The 22377-nt window shown below is 35.9% G+C and overlaps 1 pseudogene; it reads left to right on the plus strand.

Annotated features, from left to right (window-relative positions):
- Positions 1-2715: 2715 nt before the first annotated feature.
- On the plus strand, positions 2716-3299 carry LOC140502553 (centrin-1-like; annotated as a pseudogene).
- The last annotated feature ends 19078 nt before the right edge of the window (positions 3300-22377 follow it).

The raw sequence follows: 22377 nt of genomic DNA on the forward strand, positions 1-22377 counted from the left end.
ATGGTATTAGGCAGCTAAGAAATATGACATGGCAGTGGAGAAAGGAAAATTCCTGGGTACAGTGAAGCAACCTGTGAAAACAACATAAAGCCACATTTTTTATTATGAAGATTAAGATGAAGATGACTCAATTTCAAAATTCTGGAAGACTTCAATAACCAAATAGTAATACAGGATGTGAAAAAAATGCAGAAATTCACCTTTGGTTTTTCATTTTAGCCCAAGCAACCAATGAAGAAATAAGGACAAATTATAGATGTAACATGACAACCTATGTTATTTTAAAATATTCCACTTTTGGGGCAGAGCCAAGATGGTGGAGTAGAAAGGCACACATATGGTGGCTCTCCCTACACAGCCCATAAAATACCTGTAGAGAGTCAAAGGAATTAGGACTAAAACTAAGAATCACCTACCTAGCAAAACTGAGTATAATACTTCAGGGGAAAAAAATGGTCTTTCAATGAAATAGAAGACTTTTGAGCATTCTTGGTGAAAAGACCAGAGCTGAAAATAAAATGTGACTTTCAAACACAAGAATGAAGAGAAGCATGAAAAGGTAAACAGCAAGAAACATCATAAGGGACTTACTAAAGTTGAACTGTTTACATTCCTACATGGAAAGACAATATTTGTAACTCTTGAAACTTTTATTGGTATCTGGGTAATTGGTGGGATTACACACACACACACACACACACACACACACACACACACACACACTCACACACTCACACACACACACACACACACAGAGAGAGAGACAGAGACAGAGACAGAGAGACAGAGAGACAGAGACAGAGAGTACAGGGTGAATTGAATAAGATGGGATCATATCTTAAAAAATGAAATTAAGGGGTGAGAGAGAAATATATTGGGAGGAGAAAGGGAGAAATAGAATGGGGCAAATTATCTCTCATAAAAGAGGCAAGTAAAAGACTTTTCAGGAGGCAAGAAGAAGGGATGTGAGAGAAAAACACATGAAGCTTACTCTCATCACATTCAACTAAAGGAAGGAATAAAATGCACACTCATTTTGGTATGAAAAGCTATCTTACAATACAAGAAAGTGGGGGAGAAGGGGATAAGCAGGGTGGGGGGGATGATGGAAAGGAGGGCAATGGGAGGAAGAAGCAATTTGAAGTCAACACTCTTGGGGAGGGACAGGATCAAAAGAGAGAATAGCAGGAATGGGGGGCAGGATAGGATGGAGGGAAATATAGTTAGTCTTACACAACACGACTATTATGGAAGTCATTTGCAAAACTACAGAGATATGACCTATATTGAATTGCTTGCCTTTCCAGAGCAGATGGGTGGGGAGTGAGGGAAGGAGAGAAGTTGGAATGCAAAGTTTTAGGAACACATGTTGAGTGTTCTTGCATACAGCTAGGAAATAAGAAATACAGGTAATGGGGTATAGAAAGTTATCTTGCCCTACAGTACAAAAGAGAAGATGGGGGAATAATATAAGGGAAGGGAGGGATGTTAGAAGGGAGGGCATATTGGTGATAGGTGTAATTAGAATTCTCTGCATCTTGGGGTGGGGGGAGAGGAGAAATAGGGAGAAAGTTTGGAACCCAAGATTTTGTGGAAATGAATGTTGAAAACAAATAAAATATTCCACTTTTTATTATTAGTTAATTTATTTATTTTCAATTTTCAACATTCACTTCCATAAGTTTTAAATTTTCTCCACTTCCTTCCTCTCTTCCTCCCCAATTTGACATGAAATCTCATATAGACCCTACACATGCATTCCTATTAAACACATTTTCACATTAGTCATATTGTATAGAAGAATTAGAATAGATTGGAGGAACCATGAAAAAGAAACAAAACAAAAAAGAAAATAATTTGCTTTGCTCTCTATTCAGACTCCACTGTTTTTTGTCTGGGTGTAGATTGTGTTTTCCATCAAAAAATCTTCTGGAATTGTTTGAGGTCCTTGCATTGCTGAGAAGGGCTAAGTCTATTAAAATCAGTCATTGAACACTGTGTCTGTTACTGTATACATTGTTTCCTTGGTTCTGCTCACTTCTCTCAGCATCAGTTCATATAAGTCTTTCCAGGTTTTGCTGAAGTCTGTGTGTTCATCATTTCTTAGAAAATAATATAATTCCAATGCATTCATATGCCACAACTTGTGCAGTCATTCACCAATTGATGGGTTTTCCCTCAATTTCCAGTTCTTGACCACCACAAAAAGAGCTGCTATCAATTTTTTTTTTTGTACATGTGGGTTCTTTTCCCATTTTCATGATCTCTTTGGAATACAGCCCTAGGAATGCTATTGCTGGGTCAAAGGGTATGTATGTTTTTATATCCCTTTCAGTACAGTTCCAAATTGTTCTCCAGAATGGTTGGATCAGTTTACAGCTCCACTAGCAATGAATTAGTCTTCCAACTTTCCCATATCTTAAAATACTTCACTCTTAAGATGATGTCAATTCCCTCCACTCAAGTGAGGACCTGATCTTGAGCTCCAGGGGTGGTAAGAACAGCTGCAATAGGGGTGTTCATGTGTGTGTGTGTCTGTGTGTGTGTGTATGTGTGTGTGTGTGTGTGTATCTAAGGGCAGGGGGGTCGGGCCTGAACAGAAAGACATGAGTATAGCAGAGCCAAGGCAAGAGAGGGGTCAGATCTAAAGGAATTTAGTTGCAGCTTGAGGGGTTTTGAGAGTCTGTCTACCCATTAGCAGTTGGGAGAAGAGGCATGGCCAGTACAATCAAAAAACCAAATCTGGGTCCTGCTTTCCCCAAGAAAAAAGACGGGATCCAAACCTGAATTCACAGAGGACCAGAAACAAGAAATTAGAGAGTCATTTGATCTCTTTGATACAGATCGAACTGGGACAATAGATGTTAAGGAACTCAAGGTTCATCATGAGAACTCTGGGCTTCCAACCCAAGAAACAAGACATAAACAAACAAACAATAAACCATCATTTGGCAATGATAAGGAGGGAATGAGGAAAATCAGTTTCAGTGACTTCTTGACTATGATGACTTAAAAAAAAATGAATGAAAAGGATTCCAAGGAAGAAATTCTGAAGGCTTTCAGACTCTTTGATGATGATGATGAAACCTGAAAAAATTTCCTTCAGTGACTTAAAATATGTGTCCAGAAAGCTAGGAGAAATCCTTACTGATGAGGAGCTGCAGGAAATCATTGATGAAGCAGATCAAGATGGTGATTCAGAACAGGAGTTCCTACACTTCTTGAAAAAGATCCATCTCTATCAAGGTCCATATCTCTTCCCCTTTTGCAAGCATGTACAAGTACATTACTGGTTATGAAAAAAAATACCAAAACCTTTATTTCATTTTTTTTTCTCAGTGGGAATTTGGATAGGTTGTATTGGAGGTGTGATGTTTTCTAAAGACATTAAATTTAAATATCAATTTCTTCTCATATACTCTTCAATGTTATATCAAAGGAGAAAATGCTGCATGTCATATTTTTGGATGAACTGAAGTCATTAAATAAATTACCTAATGAACTCTTCCTGAATCATTCGGGAGAAAAGTCAATGAGAAGTAGCACATCCCATTCCAGTCATTTCAATAAGACTGCTAGACACGTCCTGTCAGCCAACTGAAATCAGCATCCATAAATCATTTTCTTTAAACTCCATCTGAAAGTTTTTTCATTTTTATTAGGGGTAGGGTTGCAGTTGACAGGCTTAAAAAAACCACAATGACATAGGTACAAAAAGTGCTGGGTTGGGGTGGGGGTGGATCAGGGAACATATGAGAAATAAAATAATTTCAGGACAAAATGTTCAGGGAAATATAGATATTGAGAGCCACATCTCTCCTTAGAAGAAAGCTATTATTGCTTAGTGTTATCACTTTATTTTCTTCAGACTTGGAATGCAGCTTGATAGAGGAGCGAGCTATCATGAGCTTAAGTCTCATGCCTCTCTTATTGTATGCTCTCAGCTTCATTGAGGTTCCGCACTAGTTGTCCACCAGATGTTCAATATTCTATCCCTACTGAAGGTTGTGACAAAACCCCAGAGAATAAAATGACAGAAATCTGTCAGCTAGTCGTCATTGTCTTTTTTTTCTATTTTCCATTATTCTGCACCTTATGTCACTGTTTTTAGTGTGTAAATTGCTCATTGTTTATTTCTGCTCATTTCTTCCATCAGTATTTTTAATTTTAATGACACTCAATTGCTGAGAGTATTCTTTAGGGGGTGAAGACACTACTTGCCCCAGTGCAGAGAGAGACAACAAGGACAGATCCATTACTTCAAGAGAAGAAGAGGTCCAGAATGTGAAAACACCAACAGCATGATTTATAATAAATGTCTTGATGTACATTTTTCCTATCAGACTGTTTATGAAAATTATGATAGATTATTTATCCCCCACACATACCACATTTTAGTGGAATAAGATGAAAACTCTTGATCATTCAGAAATAATGTGACAGCTCAGTAGCACAGTGGACAGAGCACCAGCCTACAGTCAAGAAGATTTGAGTTTCAACCCCTTGAGCAAGTCACTTAACCTCTGTCTTCCTCAGTTTCTTCATCTATAAGATATGAGGATAATACTAGCACCTACCTCCCAAAGTTATTGGGAGGATCAAATGAGACGCTAATTTTAAGGCACTTATAATCACTTAAATTCTTTGGATTTTATCTGTCAAATAAGAAGGTTGGACTTGATACATAAGTGGAATGTATAGTCAGATAAGTTACTAAGTAAGGTAGTAATTAACACCCCCATAACATTTTTCTTCAAAAAAAAAATCTATAATTCTTCCTTTTCTTCTTTTTCTTCCTTTTCACTTTGTTCTTATGCTCCTCTGTGGATGAAGTGGGATCCTTTATTGAATCATCTAGAAGGGCTACACTCCAACTGGATCATTATCAAAATGCTGCTATCTATACATGTATGAGAGACTTGAGAAACTACATTCTAAATTTATGGTGGAAATAGAAAGTAGAATGACATCTTGAAGAATCTTCCTTAGATCGAAAAAGATTATTGAAAGAAAACAAAAATAAAATGAACACATATCTATATTTGTAACATATGTGTAAATATAATACCATATGCAAATATATACTGCCAGGCCTAGAGGCCTGTGGGCTACCCGAGTCTGCTTACCTCACCTCTCGAGGTCTTCAGTTGGCCAAACCGGATGCTCATATGAGAGAAAGGACGTTCCAGAGTCGAACAAGGGTTGAGCTTTATTTCAGGGTCTAGTTAAAAGTGCAAGGGAATTCTTCCTTAGGAGGGAGCGAAGAATCTCCCAAGGAGGCAAAGATCTTAAAATAAGAGATTGGAAGTAGAAGTATAAGTGGGGAGAGAGGGGGAGGGGAGAGAGGAGAGAGGAAAAGCAGAGCCTTGTTGTCCTGTCCGCTCCGCACCCCTCTGCCCGAGAGCGCTTTCAGGCTTTCCTGATCCTACTTAAACTCTTCAGCAGCATAGTTTGCATCTGAATACCGTGCTGTTAGATAACAATAGTGTGCCCAGATCCGGGACAATCTCGAGGGCGGGGAGAGCTCTCTCCCATCACGTTTCTCACGGGAAGAGGCGGAAATACACGAGATAGCTCGGTTCACCTCGATTCCCAGTCGTTTCCTGGGGGGTCTCGTGAGAACTCTAAGATTTAGAAGTTCCCACCTTTACCCGCCCGAGACTATCCACCTGGAATTGAGCTTCCATCCCCAGCAATATACAAATATATGTATATGAATGTGTGTACATGAGATTTCCCCAAATCATTCTTATCTCTTAATTTGGCTATTTATTCAGCCTTCTGAGTTACCAGAATAGACAATCTCATGATTGTGGAAACTTCCTCTAGTGTTGCAAGTCATAAAGGTGTCTATAATTTATTTTCTTAGTCTTGCCAGATGCCCTGGCTGAGAAGTTAAATGATTATCCCAACATCCTAGAAAAGTATATGTCAGAGGCATGATTGGAATTGAGGTCTTTTGGCTCAGAGGTTGGTTTTCTATCCATTACATCACTCTTTTTGGGAGGTGAAATATGAGACAAAGTTCTTAACTGAGAGGGTAGGAAGAGGAGGAATTATAGGATGTTTGATGATAGAAGAAAAGATTTGGAATAGCTGTTGTGGTGCATGGAATAATAAAATGATTAAAAGTAGAAAATGACTACCAAGTTGTGTCATTTCTAATTTTGAGAGGCAAACTACTATTGTAGAAATTGTAGAAGATATAGAGTAATGGAACCTGAGTAAGAGCTGGAGCTCTAGAACTAGCTGACTATGACATTGGGCAGTTTATTTAACCCCCTGGGGACTCATTTACTTCATCTATAAAATGAGGATAATTAGATTTCCAATACCTGCTTCACAAGGTTGCTCCAAAGAAAACACATTTCAACTAGTGCAATATAAATGTAAACTATTTCTATGTCTCCCTTTTCTCACTTCTTACTGTCACTACTCTCCTGACAAACCCTATTAGGGCCAATGGGAAAAGAATCCCTTAACAGGTTCCTGTCTACATACAATTTACACCCTTCAAAAAGTTGTTACAAGATTTATATTCTTCATCCATAGATTGTTTATATTACTCCTTTGTTCAGCATTCAAGAATTTCGACAATTCTCTCCACACCACTTTTCTTGATTGATGTCATACAACTTCTTATCTTATGGTCTACATCACAGAAAAAACTGAATTACTCATCTCCTCTTGAACATTCATTGTATCTCTACTTCTATGTCCATGCACATAATTCATGACATTTTTGATTCACTTATTGATATTTTACATTATCTTTATTCAGGTATAATATCCTCCTACTAATCTATAAGTGTATCAGAATGGGATATAAATCATATAAATTTTCTATCTACCTCAATTCATCTCCTATGAAATCTTAGTCGCTCACATGTATGGGGCAAATGTCTTTCAGAGGGCATTCAATCAAAACAAAAGAAAATTTAAACTCAATTCAAAATCAAGGGTAGGCATTTATTCATGAAGATAAGTAGAATACTTATAGAAAAATCAAGAGAATTATTTAGAAAATCTTCTGATAGTTTGAAAAATATTTTAAAAAATATGTGAAGTTGGACTGCATAACTCAGTATTACTATCTCAAGCCATGTCTTTCTTTTACAAGCAGAACATAGAATATAGAGGCAAGTTGGACATCAAATTCACCCTTTTTGGTCACTAAAATTCCACAGAACTTAGATTTTTCATTTTGATCCAGCTGACCTAATTTTTCTCCATATCCTAGAATTTCTGAGCATAAATATATTTGACTGATCCTTTAGTCAATTTCAGCCAAAAAGGAGGAAGTATCATGAAACCTAGAAAGTGGAATGCTATCATGGATACCATGACTTGTTTTCTGTCTCCAAATGAAGTGCTATGGCATTTTGTTTTTCTGATTAATTTGGGTTACTTTACTATCAACTTGCTTCTGTACTTGAATGTTGAACAATAGACTCAGAGTCAGAGTAATAAACAAGAAGCAGGCCTTTGAGACATTGAACAAATCAATCATTCAGTAACTACTTATGGAAGTCCTACCAGTGTGGCAGTGTGGGATAGCAACAAAAACATAGTCCCAGTCAGATAATGGCATCCCAATACAAGTTCCAGTGTTTCCTTTTGCTAGGCCTCAGATAGTTGTTATTAGGGAAAGTACTTTTATTTGTTGTTTGTACCTTAAATAACATATAATTATGGAGCTATTGTTAATATTATGTGCACAAACTACTGTACAGAGATATAAAGGTCAAGAATTTTTATCTATTCTCAAAGAACTTACAAAACACTTGTGAAGAAGAAACATACATTACTAAAACTGTAAAAATGATTGTACAAAATGAAAACAATGATTTTGTTTGTTTTTGACTTTAGCAATATCTCTTAAAGATCTATCTTGTTGCCTTATCATGGGAACTAAGTAATGCTATATTCTCAAAGGAACTGCCAGTGAAGACCAAGTTCTGTAATGTCCTAACAACCTGGGTGTCTCTGTTCTAAGGACTAACCTGGTCATACACGGAAAGGCTCATCACTGGAATGGTTGTCAACTAGGTGACAACTGTTTGTGTCAAGAAACCTGTTCACTAAAACATATAGAATATAATTTGTAATATGTAATGGTAGAGAGAGTGTCTATGTGTGTGCATGCGCACACACACAAGCACACATCATAGATTTATTGATGTTATAAAGGAAATGATAAGAGGGAAGGAAAGCTAACAATTAATTGACAGATATAATTTATACCCTTTGGATAGATGGTAAAAAGGATAGTAACAAATATACCTTTTAAAAATTATGAGTTATTAACAAACAAACTGAGGAAGTTTTTTTTTTAATTTTGAAGAGAAATATAAGCCAAAATATCTCAGATGTTTTACCTCATACCAAGAAAAAAGATGGAGATGTTCATACTGTAGTCAACATAGGAGGGGATGGAGAAAGACACTTATTTCACTGGTAATACTGAGAATTAATGCATTCAATAGGAAAATAATTTGGAAATATTCAAAAAAGTGTAAAATATCCATACTACTTGGCCCACACATCCCATTGTTAGGAAAATAATAATTTAAAAGGCAGAAAGAAAACTGTATATATATCAAGATATTCTTAGTACTGCTTTTTTTAATTTTTCTTTCTTATGGGAGCAAAGAATAGAAACAAAGCATATGACCATTAACTAGAAAATAGCTAAACAAATTCATGTACATGAAAGTAATAGAATATTACTCATGTGTGCAAGTCAATTCAGAAAATCATGGAGCCACTTGCATGAATTGATGCAGTGTGAAGGCAACAGAACCAAGGGGGGGGGGAGCAGTAAACATAATAGATATAACAATACAAATGGGAAAACAACCACAAAGTAAGTCACACTTATATAATTATAATTACCAAAGATGAAGTGAAAAATGAGCTCTACCTCTTCTTTGCTGAGATAGGGGGAAATGTATATATTGCAAGAATCAGTTGAATTTTGGGTTAGTTTATCTGAACTTCTTTTTTGTATCTTTATTTTGCTATTATGAATTCCAAATTTGCTTCAATGGACAGGGTAAGGAGGAGGGCTATTTTGGAAATGATGGTGACAAAATTTTTAAAAGTAAATCAACAGATGAGCCATATAGTTGTGAAACAGTAGCTAGTGCAGGGCAACTGTACCTTGATCTAGGACACCAACATTTAAAGGGCACACAAATTTAAATAAAGAGGACATAATGTTAAAATTTTGTGTATTTCCATTTTTGATAACTTCCCTAAAAATATGTAGGAAAAATGGAGTTAATCTCTAAATTAACTAATTAATTAATTAATCTCTAAAATAACTAGTTAAAATTTAAACTCCCACATGACCACCTCTTTTACACCTCCTTGAAGGCACATATCAAGTAAGTTCCTCTCCTTAATCCAATGCCCCCAGACTATGTTCTCCCTAGCATCACTGCCCTCAAAGATAATGCTGTGCTCTTGTGTCCCTCCACTCTCATTGGGGTTGTTGTCCCAAGGTCTCTGTCTCCACTCACCAGAAATGTTAGGATCTCTCTAGTGCCACAGTTAGTCTTACAGGACCTCTCACATATTTCTATCCTGTCTCACTTTATCCTACCTCAACTCATACTATTTTCTTATCATTAACTACAAAGTCAAATTTAAGGGAAATCTCATGATGCTTGCCTGGGCATATTTCACACTACTTGCTTTGGGAATGAAAATTGCTAGCTACAATTTTGTCCATAAGAACTAAGATACCCAGTAAGTTTCTCTGAAGAGTCTTTCCTCATGATGTCAGAATACATTGGAAAAGGAAGGGAATGACAAGGATCTTTCTCATAATTTATACAAATTTATGATCCTTACTCTGAAATTCCACTCTCATTGAAGGGAAAATGAGTATTTTTTCTTCTCAAAAATTTGATGCTCCACAGGAGTTCAATGGATATGTGTTAATAACGAAATAATGCTGAAACGATATCTCTATTACTATAATGATGTTTTGAGGTATTATTATTAGCAACATTAATATCACGTATTCATCTACAGTCTCTATTGAAATAATGCCCTGGGCTTTACCCAGGACATTTGCATGAGATCGAATTCCTGCCCAACTTGTTCTCACTCCCTTTCTCAGGACTCTATGAAAATCAGAGCTATGCTGTAATTTCTGCTGTGGTTAGAAACTCTAAAGTAGCATATTGAATGTAGATGCAAATTGAGTCTGCCACTGAAATTCTTCTGCTTACCCATTCACTGCAGACAGGATTTCTCTTGAGCGTGCACTGCAGCACTAAAAATGGGAAGTGTAAATTTAGACCTGCTGTACTGTTGTCTGTGATCATTATAAATAAGAACACCAGAAACCCTGGAAATCAGAATAAAAAGTCCCCACTGGGCCCATTATCCCTGCTCCTTTTGTTTGCCTCTTCTCCAATTCCCCATTATTCGCTCACCTGCGATTACATATCATAGCTCTTCCCAACCCGTAGCTGACCTCTCCAGTTAAAGAGAGTAGATAAGGTAAACTGCCGAAAGACAAACTAAATATGTATATTTTTTTTAATACAAAAAGAGTTTTATCTCTAAGAAGCAGTCAGCTGTGAAAGGTCCAGAGCAATGATGTGGTCCAGACCACTCCACGGGGGCCAAGCATTGGATTTGGTCTGCCTCTTATCTTGTCTTCATTGACAGTTATTGAGATTCTTCCCTAGGGATCTCTTATCCATAAAAAAAGGTTGCATTAATTTTATTCCAAGATCAGCTCAGGGAAGGACACACTGTGTTAGGTTTTGGCACTGGACTCTTCTTCATATTCATCCGCATGCATTAACCTTCATCTTATTTGTGGAATTATTTGGCTCTTGGTGACTCATGAATAGTTTCATTACACATTAAGAATTTACCCACATTGTATCTTTGTTCATTTTTGCTAATATTTACAGTTTGTAAATGGTGAATAAATATGTAATAGGTGGGGCAGGGTTTCTAAGGTTTTAATAATGCTTAAGCCTGTCATGTACTATAACCTTTGTGGGCTTATATAATATTCAGCTCTTCAATTCAGCATCAGGGCTGTTTTCATATGTTGATGGGAAAATAACAGTCATGTTGGGGCTATCCAGTCACTAATAATTTCTATTTTGATTTGATTAGCATATAAATGTTCTTGAATTTATGCAGCGTTGGGGAAATATATATTAAAAATACTTGTCAGTGTTTTCTCCTTTCGCTTATTTTAATTGGGAAGGGGAGGAGAGAAAGGGAGAGGAGGACAGGAGACACAGAAATATAGACAGAGACAAAGAGACAGAAAGAGGAAAAGAGAAAGGTGGGGAAGGGAGAGAGGAGAGGAGACAGAAAAGCCAAAACAGGGGAAATATTTTTCAGCAAATCAGTTGTCATCAATTGGGTATAGACTTCTTTGTTTCATAGGTTGTGTGCAAATACTGCTAATTAGGGAAGTGGGTGGTGGAGATCTTCTGCACAACATCCTTGCTGAAGGGGTTTTCAGTAAATTTTTTTTTAAAATTGATAAAATGACCTAGATTCTTATCACCTATACCTAAACTCTTACCAGCCTAGGTACCTTTCCTTATTTATTAGATCAAAGTAAGCAGAAGTTATTCCTGAGGCTTAGACTGGGAGAACTGATTCAACAAGCATTACACAACAGAGTTCTTTCCTCTATACTATAGCAAACCACAAACATCAGTTTTGTAGTTTTGTAACTTTTGTCATATAATTTATAATTCCTGTGCATGTTTCCTTATCTTAGAAAAAAGGACTTTGGATTAGATGGTCTCTGAATTTCCCTTCAGCACTAAGGTCCCAAATAAAACAATTCCCACAAAATATAGAACTTTATGGTTTTGTAATTGATTTGTTATAGTAATAATAACACAGGCTCTGAAAAAAAGTATTGGGCATGGTAGAGTGACAGAATGGAATGTCCATGCTTGATAGTGGTAGGAAATTAGGTTTTAAAGGTAAGTGGGACCATATTGCATAGGATCTTGGTTGCCAGAACAATATTGGAATTTAACATGAAAGCAGTGTGATACCACTGAAAGCTTTTGATGGTGCATGGTAAGATTAATCCATGAGACCTTTCACAGCTGTTTTAGTCCCTACCCCCAAAGTCCTCACTCTTTTCTACCTGGAGCAGCTAGGGAATGCAGTATATAGGACACCAGGCCTGTAATCAGGGAAGCTTGAGTTCAAATTTGGCTGCAGACGTTTACTCGATATGTGACCCTGGGCAAGTAATTTAAACTCTATTTGCCTCATTTTCTCAACTTGTGTAATGAGGATAATAACAGCACAGCATCTATCTGTTAGACTTGCTGTGAAGATCAAATGAGATAATAATTTTAAAGCACTAAGCACAGTGCCTGGTACAGAGAGTACTATACAAATGGTAGCTATTATTATTATTGCTATTACTATTATTGGCTAATCTTCCTATTACATTCTGTACAGTTAGAGTTTTTGGTATAAAATTATATGAGTTTCTCCTTTACTGCTCTGTATAAATGATGTATTTGTGTGCTTTGCCTTTCCACCTCCTACATTCTCAGAAGAAGACAACTGAAATGTCATGACCAGAAAAGGAATCAACCCATTCAATAGTAACAATTTATAAGGCACCTATCTTGTAAGTGTAGCAAATGAATAAATAGCTAAATGATAAATAATGTGCAAACCTTGTCTATAGTCACCATGATCTTAGTTAAGTCTTGATGGTAATTTGAGGTTTTCAAATTACACGCACACACACACACACACACACCCATTCTTATAATTTAGTAAGGCAATAGAAAGTATAGACAGATAAATATCCATGTCATATGGAATGAAAAATGAATTTGTAAAGCTCTTATCATTTTATTATTCATTTATAGATCCTTATAGGATCTATGATCTTCTTTGCTTTAACAGCATGCCCTAACTAAACTTTCTATGTCAGCCTCCGTGTGTGTACATGTGTGTGTACATATACATATATATGTACATATATATACGTGTATATATATGCATACACACACGTACACACACACACATATATATTTATTTGCTTGTTTGTTTAAAGGACAATTAGAGATGTAGAACAATGGAACTGGCTTTCCAGATTGGTGGGCATTAAGTCTATGTCATTGGGGATATCCACCAGAGTCAAGATCATCATCTGTCAAAGATTCCCCAATTTGGTGGTAAGTTCATCTGTGTATCAACTTACAATCTATTGTAAGATCTCTAATTCCTTTATCATTTTCTCTGTGGCCTCCAAATACAAATAAAAATATTGCAGAAAAAATAGAATAGTCTCCTTTTTTTATGAAGTCCCTGATCTACTCTCTTCATTAAGATAACGCTTTTTAGAATTTTGCCTGAGACCTTAGAAAGTGAACAACTCCAACTCTGTGAATAATAACTTGTTTTCCACGTGCTTGTTAAAAAACAAAAAACAAAAAAACAAACAAACAAAAAAAACTTATCCAAGCCAAGGAGAAGAGGACACTATCTGCTGGTGAGCTGGAAACAATAGAGGTAGTGAATCCTACTAACTCAAGGGGGAAAAAATCCTATTGCCTGCACAATGTCTGTTGTTATTTTAAAAAGCAAATACAGATGGATCTCAGTACACCCGCACCCTGCATGGGTGTGAAAATTATGACAACTGCCATTTGCTTTGAAGAGCAGAAAAGCAGGAATTTTCTAGGGCTGCTAACTGTACATCAATTTGACAAGAACATAAGTTCTTAGATTTGGTGTTAAGACTATAGTACAACAGACTGGGAATCACAGCTTGTGAATTTGGGATGGCAAGCAAAACTTTCAACACAGGAGGGTAGGGGAACCCAGGGTCATTAAAACTGCTAATCCCATCCTTCTGGAATCCTGAGGTCAAGCTATTGCAATTAATCAACAGGTTTTTATTGGATGTCTCCACATACATACAGCCCTGAGAAATCCAAAGATGGAAATCATATTGATACTGTAAGATTCTATCTTGCCATTCCGATAGCTAACTTGGATAAATTATTTTGAGAAGCTAGCGAAGAACATGAAAATGTGAATTAATTAGTGATGCCTATTATGCCAACTCACACTGACAGGCACTGCAAGGAATTATTAAAAAGAAGTATATGATATAGTCCTTGCCCTCCAGATGCTACCAGTCTCCTAAAGGAAATAGGCTTCGAGGCATAAAGGGTCAAGTAACAATACGATACAAGAAAATAAATTATAATGTAAAAATGATTACCAAAAAAGGTCCATAGATAATAGATACTATGTGAGAATAACCCCTGTCCTAGAGCCAGTAGGTATGGAACTATCTCCTTATTGCTATAGTATAGCCTGCTCTTTGTGAGGGGCAAGGCAAAGTTGTTGAGAAGGGAGACTTAAGGCCTTCTTTAGTCTCTTTGGGATTCTTCAAGGCCAAACCCCTTCAATACTCTTCAAATGTTAATTTTTCTTCATAACTTGTCAAACATCTTTGTTTCTAGCTTCAAGAGAGAACATGGGAGAGAACAACTTCACTTCCAGAAAAGACTCTGGGAAAACACAGGAGTAGCTGACAGTTCTCATCATAACCATATTCTCAGCTTGCTCCATTAGAGACTCCAGGGAGTTTTCACCTTGCATAAGATCAGGATGCTCTCTCTTAATTTAGCTGAGTTATCTTATCCCACATATTTTCTTCATTTGGTTTTATCTGGTGTATAATTCTATGAAAACTTTTTTTCATTTCTCTTTTGTTATGATCTAGATCAATGGGTTTCTTTCTTACTTGTTCTATGAGTTTATTGTGGAACTGGTATTTGGTGGCTAAGAAGTCAAGTCTTGTATACAGGGGTCAGCGCCCCTTTCCTCTCAAAACTGATGAAGTGATCAGAAGTTAGATAGAGCCCAAATATATCTCCTAGACTAATATTAGTTGAAATGCATCCAGATATGATGAAATAGAATGTAAGAGAAGCATTATGAAACATACAGGGGTGGGAGGACAGCATTGTCACAGTGAAAAATACGTTCATCTACTTTCCCCCATAACTCCACTACTTAAGGAGAGCAGTAACATTTTGTGTTTGATGCTCCCTTGTCCCATAATAAGGATTATTCATCTCAAGGACAATTATGTAGCAGATGGGATGGACTATTCCCTAGAGTTAAAAATCCAAGAGTCACAGCAGTGCTGTGGGACTTGATCCTCTAATGTGGGACTTGGCAAGTGGGATATTAGGTGGTAGTATAAGAAGATAGGCCCCAAGATAGTAGGGCCATAGTAATGACAATGTGAGCTGTAGCTTAGAACCAGGAGGGAGAGCAAATGTCTCTGGTCAGAGGATTTCTCAGAGAAAGAGACTTCCCATTCATATATAAAAGTGCCCTAGGAAATAGCTCTAATCAGCCCCTAGTAGTTATGGTTCTGCCAAGGAATCAAACTAGCATCTTTGTGAAAATTTAACCACAGAGTTTATTGACCTGTTTGTCCACGTGTAGAGGCAGCATGATATAGTGAATAGAATGAGTTCATTTTCCATTTTGTATTCACTACCTCTGTGACCATCACTTCTTTCTGAACACACATATCCACACACATACATGCACACACACAAACACACACATATATCTATATCTCTCTGCATATATATATATATATATACACACACACACACATGTGGATATATATCCATATATTGCTATATCTATATGTCTACATCTATCAATCATCTACCTATGTGTCTGTCTATCTATCAATATCTGTCTATTTATCTAAAATGAGGTAAGGTGAACTAGATGACCTCCAAGAACTCATTTAAGTTATATGATTCTGATAATATATGTAGGGAATACCTTACACGATGGGGGCAGCTAGGTGGACTAATGGATAGAATGCCAGATCTGGAGTCAGGAAGACAGATCTTCCTGAGTTCAAATTTGGCCTCATATGTTTACTAGCTATGTGATACTGAACGTGTTTTCCTCAGTTTCTACATTTACAAATGAGTTAGAGAAGAAAATAGCAAACCACTCCAATATCTTTGTCAAAAAAAAACCCAAATGGGGTCACAGAAAGTCAGAGATTACTGAAAACAGACTGAAATACATATACATATACACATTCATATTTAAAAAGTTAATTTATTTATATCTAATTTTCAATATTCACTTCCATAAGTTTTAAATTTTCTCCCCCTCCCCCTCCCCACTCCCCAAGACAGGATGCAATCTGATATAGGCTCTACATATACATTCCTATCAAACACATTTTCACATTAGTCATGTTGTATAGAAGAATTAGAATGAATGAGAGAATGAATGAGAAAGAAGCAAAGAAAACAAAGCAAGGCAAAAAAGAAAATAGTCCACTTTGCTCTGTATTCAGCCACCATGATTCTTTCCCTGGATGTGGAAGGCATTTTCCATCATGAGTCTTTTGGATGCATTTTAGATCCTTGCACTTCTGAGAAGGGCTAAGTCTATCAAAGTCAGCATCACACACTGTAGCTGTTACTTCTGGATCTGCTCACTTCACTCAGCATCAGTTCATGTCATTTCCAGGTTTTTCTGAAGTCTGCTTGTTCATCATTTCTTATAACAAAATAGTAATCTTATAACACAATAGTTCACAATAGTAATAGTGAACAAACACAACTTGTTCAGCCATTCCCCAACTGATGGGCATCATCCCAATTTCCAGTTCTTGGTTGACACAGAGAGCTGCTATAAATATTTTTGTACATGTGGGCCTTTTTCCCATGAAACAGATATATTTCTACCCCAGTACTCCCATCTCTGAGGAGAGCAGAGTGACCTAGAGGATCCAACTTCCTTCTTCCTCTTCTGTCAGAAATGAAAGTCTCCCTTGGAGAAGGGTACAATAGGAAAAAAGAGATTAAAGATGTCTATTATAGCTACTTTTGAGACATGGGAGACACTTGTTACCATTGGTGGACTCCCTCTCACACATGGAGATCTTCCCTATTCAAATAATCACTAACGTACTTGGTGAGAGATTAGCATAGGGAGGGATTTGAGAAAATTAGACCAATAATTTCCTTCACCTCTATTCATCAGTACTTAAGTAGGAGCAAAGGAGGCAGATAGGCATGGGAATAACCAAATATTGAGGTCTAATTAGTGATAGATGGGGCCAAATCATTGGAGAGTAAAGGATAGCGTAGTATTAAATTGATTTGCCAAGGAGTCATTTATAGGAAGGGAGGACAACATAGCTGGGTGGGAAAAAGGTGATGGCTTGGGAAGATAATGAAGGATGGAGGGTGGGAGTTACAATTGGGATGAAGAATGAGTTTCAAAGTAGTAATACATAGAGTACAATGGGAAAATTAAAGATTGTAATTAGATAAAGGCACTATGCATCCTCATTGTGAATAAAATCATTTAGATGCATGAATCAGTTATTTTTTTAATTTGAATCACTTCCCCAGAGCTTAATTATCCATGACTAAATTGACAAAATTAAGTCCCTAGTCCTAAAACTAAGGAACAGATCTTGGACCTGGCATCACTCTCACAATATATCCCAGATCCATGTTTTTAAAAGATAGAGAGCTGCTTCCTATCAGTAGTTTACCCACTATGCCTCAAGTATTTTGCTTCACTCTGGCCAGCCTTCTCACTGTCCATTCTGTACCCCATTCTCAATTCCACCTAAACACTTTTTCTCATGCTATTCCTCGTTCTTGTTCCCCCTTGCCTTCTTCAACTCTAACAGTACCACTCCTCTTTGAGGATTCACAAGTTCTATAGCATGCATGAACCCTAAACTATTTCCCAAAGAGCATTAAACATGTCCCCTTTAAACTTTCTATTACACTCAGTGCTTTACCATACTCTACAAGCACTGGATTATTGTGTTCATCCTTCTTTACCAAAGAAGACCATGCCATCAGAGAAATAATGACATGACTTGCACTTAACTTTGTTTTGAGTGAGGAAGGATTGTGCAATGTCACCAGAATCACTTCTCCTCCAGAGCCATCTGAATCCAGTGACCAGATATTCATCAGGATGACTGAAGATGACCCAGGATTCATTGGAAGACCTTGGATTGTAGGATTATTTCTAGAAGTATGCTTAAGTATCTTCTTGTTCCTACCTGAAGTTCTAGGTCTTGTACTATTCTCCAGTTGTTGTATTTATGTTAGTTTTCTCTTCCTTACATTAGGAAGAGAGCTTAAGCACTTGAAAGCAAAGACTGCAGTTCATTTACTAACATTTTCCTTGCATCTCCCAGTGTTTAATTGAGGGTCTTTTGTCATGGGAAGAACTCAACAGATACTAGTTGAAGAAGTAGATGATCCTACTTCTACCTTCTGATGACTTGGGACTTAGCGGCCAGGCTCAGACTTTGATAGGGAATAAACTCCATAGGTAAATCTCAGAGTCTGCAGTGGCAGTTTTGTGTCTATCAAAGCAATTTTTTTTTTTTTACTAGTTCTAACACGTATCCATCACAATTAGACTTTCCTCTTGTGTACAAAGCTTGTGATCCCAATTCCTTGAGTTGTTTCAAATCCACACAGCAAATATTGAACTCTGTGAATAGTTTGCTATTAGAAACTGAAATGGTTATTCTTGTCTCTGTTCACATATTGATATGGCAGCATATATTGATTTGTATGCTCTGCTTATCACAATCAATGACATTAATCCTTATTAATACTAATGCGGCTTACTATAAGTCTAATTAAGATTCACAAGGATAAAAATGAGATTGGGACAATTCTTATTTTGGCCCAAACCAGATTGTCCGTTCCCATTTGTTGATCTTTTCCATACTTACCTTTTGGAACAGTGGCTTTTCATTAACCTTGCATAATAATGTAGCTGTATGATAGAATGGTGCCTGAGAAATCAGATAACATTTTATAAGTTGCATTTCTTAAAAATAAAGAAAAATGAGCATGGAAAATAAGTCAAATAATATTATTAATGATACTAATAATGATGATGATGATAATATGTTTACATCTCATGTTTTTTACATTAATTGATCACAAAATATACCCTACAAGGCTCTAATTCTAATGGGACTAGTGCTAAATCAACTCCATTTAAACTTTCTTATGAAGTTTAATGACATATTGTGATATCATGTTGAATAGATAGATGACAGACCTGAAAATAGATCACAAGGTCAAGTTTAATTGAGAATAATAAACCAAATATTTGTTTTTATATATCAAACCTTACTCACAAAGTAAACTGTGCATTGATGTAGAAGCAGTCCAAGAATTCAAGTGCCTAAAATTCAGTTCCCTTAATACAAACCAAAAAGTTGCAGGCCTCAAAGAAACTTTTACAGGCTGCCTAACTCACCTTTCTTCCTTTCTTAGAATTGCACTTAAAATGCTTCCAGAAAGGTAAGTGTTTCTATAAAGGGGTACCGAGCTTTCTAGAAGAAACAGCCTTCTCTAAGAACCAAGGGACAGATGAAAAATTCCACTTAACTGCCGATTACGTCCCTATCCACTTTATTCATACTCAATAAGGAAGGTGAAGCTGCTTCCCATCATGCCTGCAAAAATGGGATTCTCTTGAGAGGTTTTGATTTCAGGAGACTGTCAATCAAGTTATAAGAAGCAAGAAATTGAAGTCAGTTTGAAAAACCTCTGATTTTGGTACCAAACTTTCTGTGGTTCATTCAAGCCCAATATATCTAGCCTCCTCAGAACCATTAGTCATTCTTAGAGAAGCTGCTTGTTTTCAAAGATGAATGAGAGATAAACGTTCTGCATATTAATCTCCCACTCACCTCAGGACCATTCAGCAGCATAGTAGCCTAACTGTCTCCAATATTTTATTGTTAAAAAAATAACAATATTACTAATATGTTTATATCATTCCTGTAATAAATCAACTTTATCATAACAGGAAATAAATTATGGAGGTGATAACTGCCTCATTTTCTAAAACTTTACAAAATTGATTCCCAGAAGAACTCTAGAACACATTATTGTACACTGAATAGTCAAGCCCAGCATCCTATAATTTGAAGAATTCACTATCTTCTTTGAAAATTACATCAAGATCCATTCATATCTTACATTGCACATTCAATACCATCTTCTTTGATTTTTCCCAGGCAAATGCCTCAACTCAGTTGAGTAGTCTCCAATTGTATATATGCATTCTTTCTAGGATATATTTCTTTTAAGTTTGGTCACTTAAAGTTATTAAGGACTGTTAGAGGCTCCTTTATCATCTTTTCACTTATTTGATTTTCTATTTCTAATATCACAATTTTATTCTATATTTATTTTCTTGAAAATTGTTCTTCTTGATAGAGGAAAGAAAGAAAACTAGCATTCAGGAATTCATGAATATTTGCCTTCATTATGTATTTTTATCTCATGTACCCAAAGAAGAGGCTAGGGCCTTTGATCCCTTCTTTGATCATCCCCTTAATCTCAAAATAACTTATTTATTTATTTATTTTTCTGCAGTTCTCATTCATCATATGCTTCAACTCATTGTGGATTTTACTGTTCATGACATATTTATAAGCCTGGACTATACTTACTTTAAAAATTATTATATTTATAAGTTCCTGTTTTTGTTTTTTTGTGTATCTTTTAAAAAATCCAAGTTGTAAGATTGATGAGTTCCATATACTTCTAAAATAAGAAGACTTCTTCCTACTTTCTTTGTCATCAGAATAATTTGTGTTGCATTGTCAAAATATATCAGCATTTCTATACTTTAGAACAGCATCCTTAGAAATTTTGTTTCCATCCTACTGACAAAAGTAAGGATTACTAAGAGCAAATAGCAATTGACTTCTGTGTTGTCATTAAATGCAGAACTCAAGAGTTGTGATGAGGAGGGATGATGAAATGCAATGCAGTAAAAATGCATGAGCTTTCTAGGGGCCTAATCTGCACAAGATACTTTTTTGAGTATTTTGTCTCAATCTAGTCCAGAATTAAAGAAATTAAAGAATGGATGAGGGAAGATAGACAGGAGAGACACAGAGAGAAATGTATGAAGCTGGTTTCCGCTTAGCTTAAAGCATTAACCTGATAACATTATCCCCAAAAGGTCATGGGCTTTACATCCAGCTTTCTGTGGTACCCTGAACTTCAAATGCTGTGTTTTGTTGTCATTAGCACAAGAGAAATGAAGAAACATTTTCCAATAGGGAGCTATTGCATCAGAACACAATATTACGTAATTTCAAGGATAAGCTGTATACACATGGACTTTTGGCTGGTCAGATGGTTGGAAACAGTGTCTCATTTAGATTAATCACTTTCTTGTTAGTTGAAATGACCAGAAAGTAAAAGTTTGAGAATTCACTTTGGAAAATAAAGTTTCATTTTCCTTTGTTTCTAGAAAACCTCATTACTATTTTCTTAATGCCTTCAAAGTATCATTATTCCAAACTATGGCAGTATTTCTGTCCTTGAGAAAAAAAGACACAGCTGCATTGGATGATAAAAATTTTTACCTCTTATATTCTCTATAGAATCCACAGGATCATAGATTTAGAGTTGACACTAACTTTAGAAAACACCTAATCCAACTCTGTAATTTTACAAATGGAGAACTGAGACCTAAAAAAGTCAAATCATGATCACAAAGGTAAAAAATAACAGCACTTTTCTGAATTCAATATAAGTATTGTTTATACATTCTATAAATTTATGCAATACAAAAGTTCAATACAAATTACTTTGATTCTAAGATAAGCTCTCTTTCCTTTGCATCAAGTTTAAAATATCTTGAAATCAAAGTCATGTGTAAAGTTATTTTAAAAAGACAAATAATGTAAAGTGATTCGTTTATAAAGTTTTGTGTGATGGTAGAAGTGGGGATCAAAAATAAAACAGCTTAAAATGATTTCTAGAAGTGATATAATTAGCTCCTCATGTTGTCACAAGATAGTTGTCTTTAATATTAAAAAAAATAATGTGGGTGACAGTTGCACAATGACTATCTATTGACCATTAATATTATAGTTATTTCATCCAAGATTGATAGAGCTGTGGCCTTAAAAATATTCCCTCCAAAACAGGATTCCAAAATTGTCACTGGATTCATCATTAGAAATATAAACAGAAAAATCAACCCAGAGATTATTTAATTTTGACACAAGGTTTTCAGTCAAAAAGTGAGTTTGTTCCACTTACTGATTTCTTTGCTTTACAAAGAAAATTAAACTGGTGCAACAAAAGATAGTGGTAGTTTTAACTTCTGTGGTCACATTATATTTCTATTAATGTAGATAATATTTACTTTATATATTTTGTTTGCTTTTCTAGTGAGGAATTTTAAAATAATTTTATTTTTAATAAATTTATTTTGTATCCTGGAGGTAATAATTTTTGGTTTAACCACTCAAAATCA

This window comes from Notamacropus eugenii, chromosome 4 (genome assembly GCF_028372415.1).
Source record: "Notamacropus eugenii isolate mMacEug1 chromosome 4, mMacEug1.pri_v2, whole genome shotgun sequence".
Taxonomy (NCBI): domain Eukaryota; kingdom Metazoa; phylum Chordata; class Mammalia; order Diprotodontia; family Macropodidae; genus Notamacropus; species Notamacropus eugenii.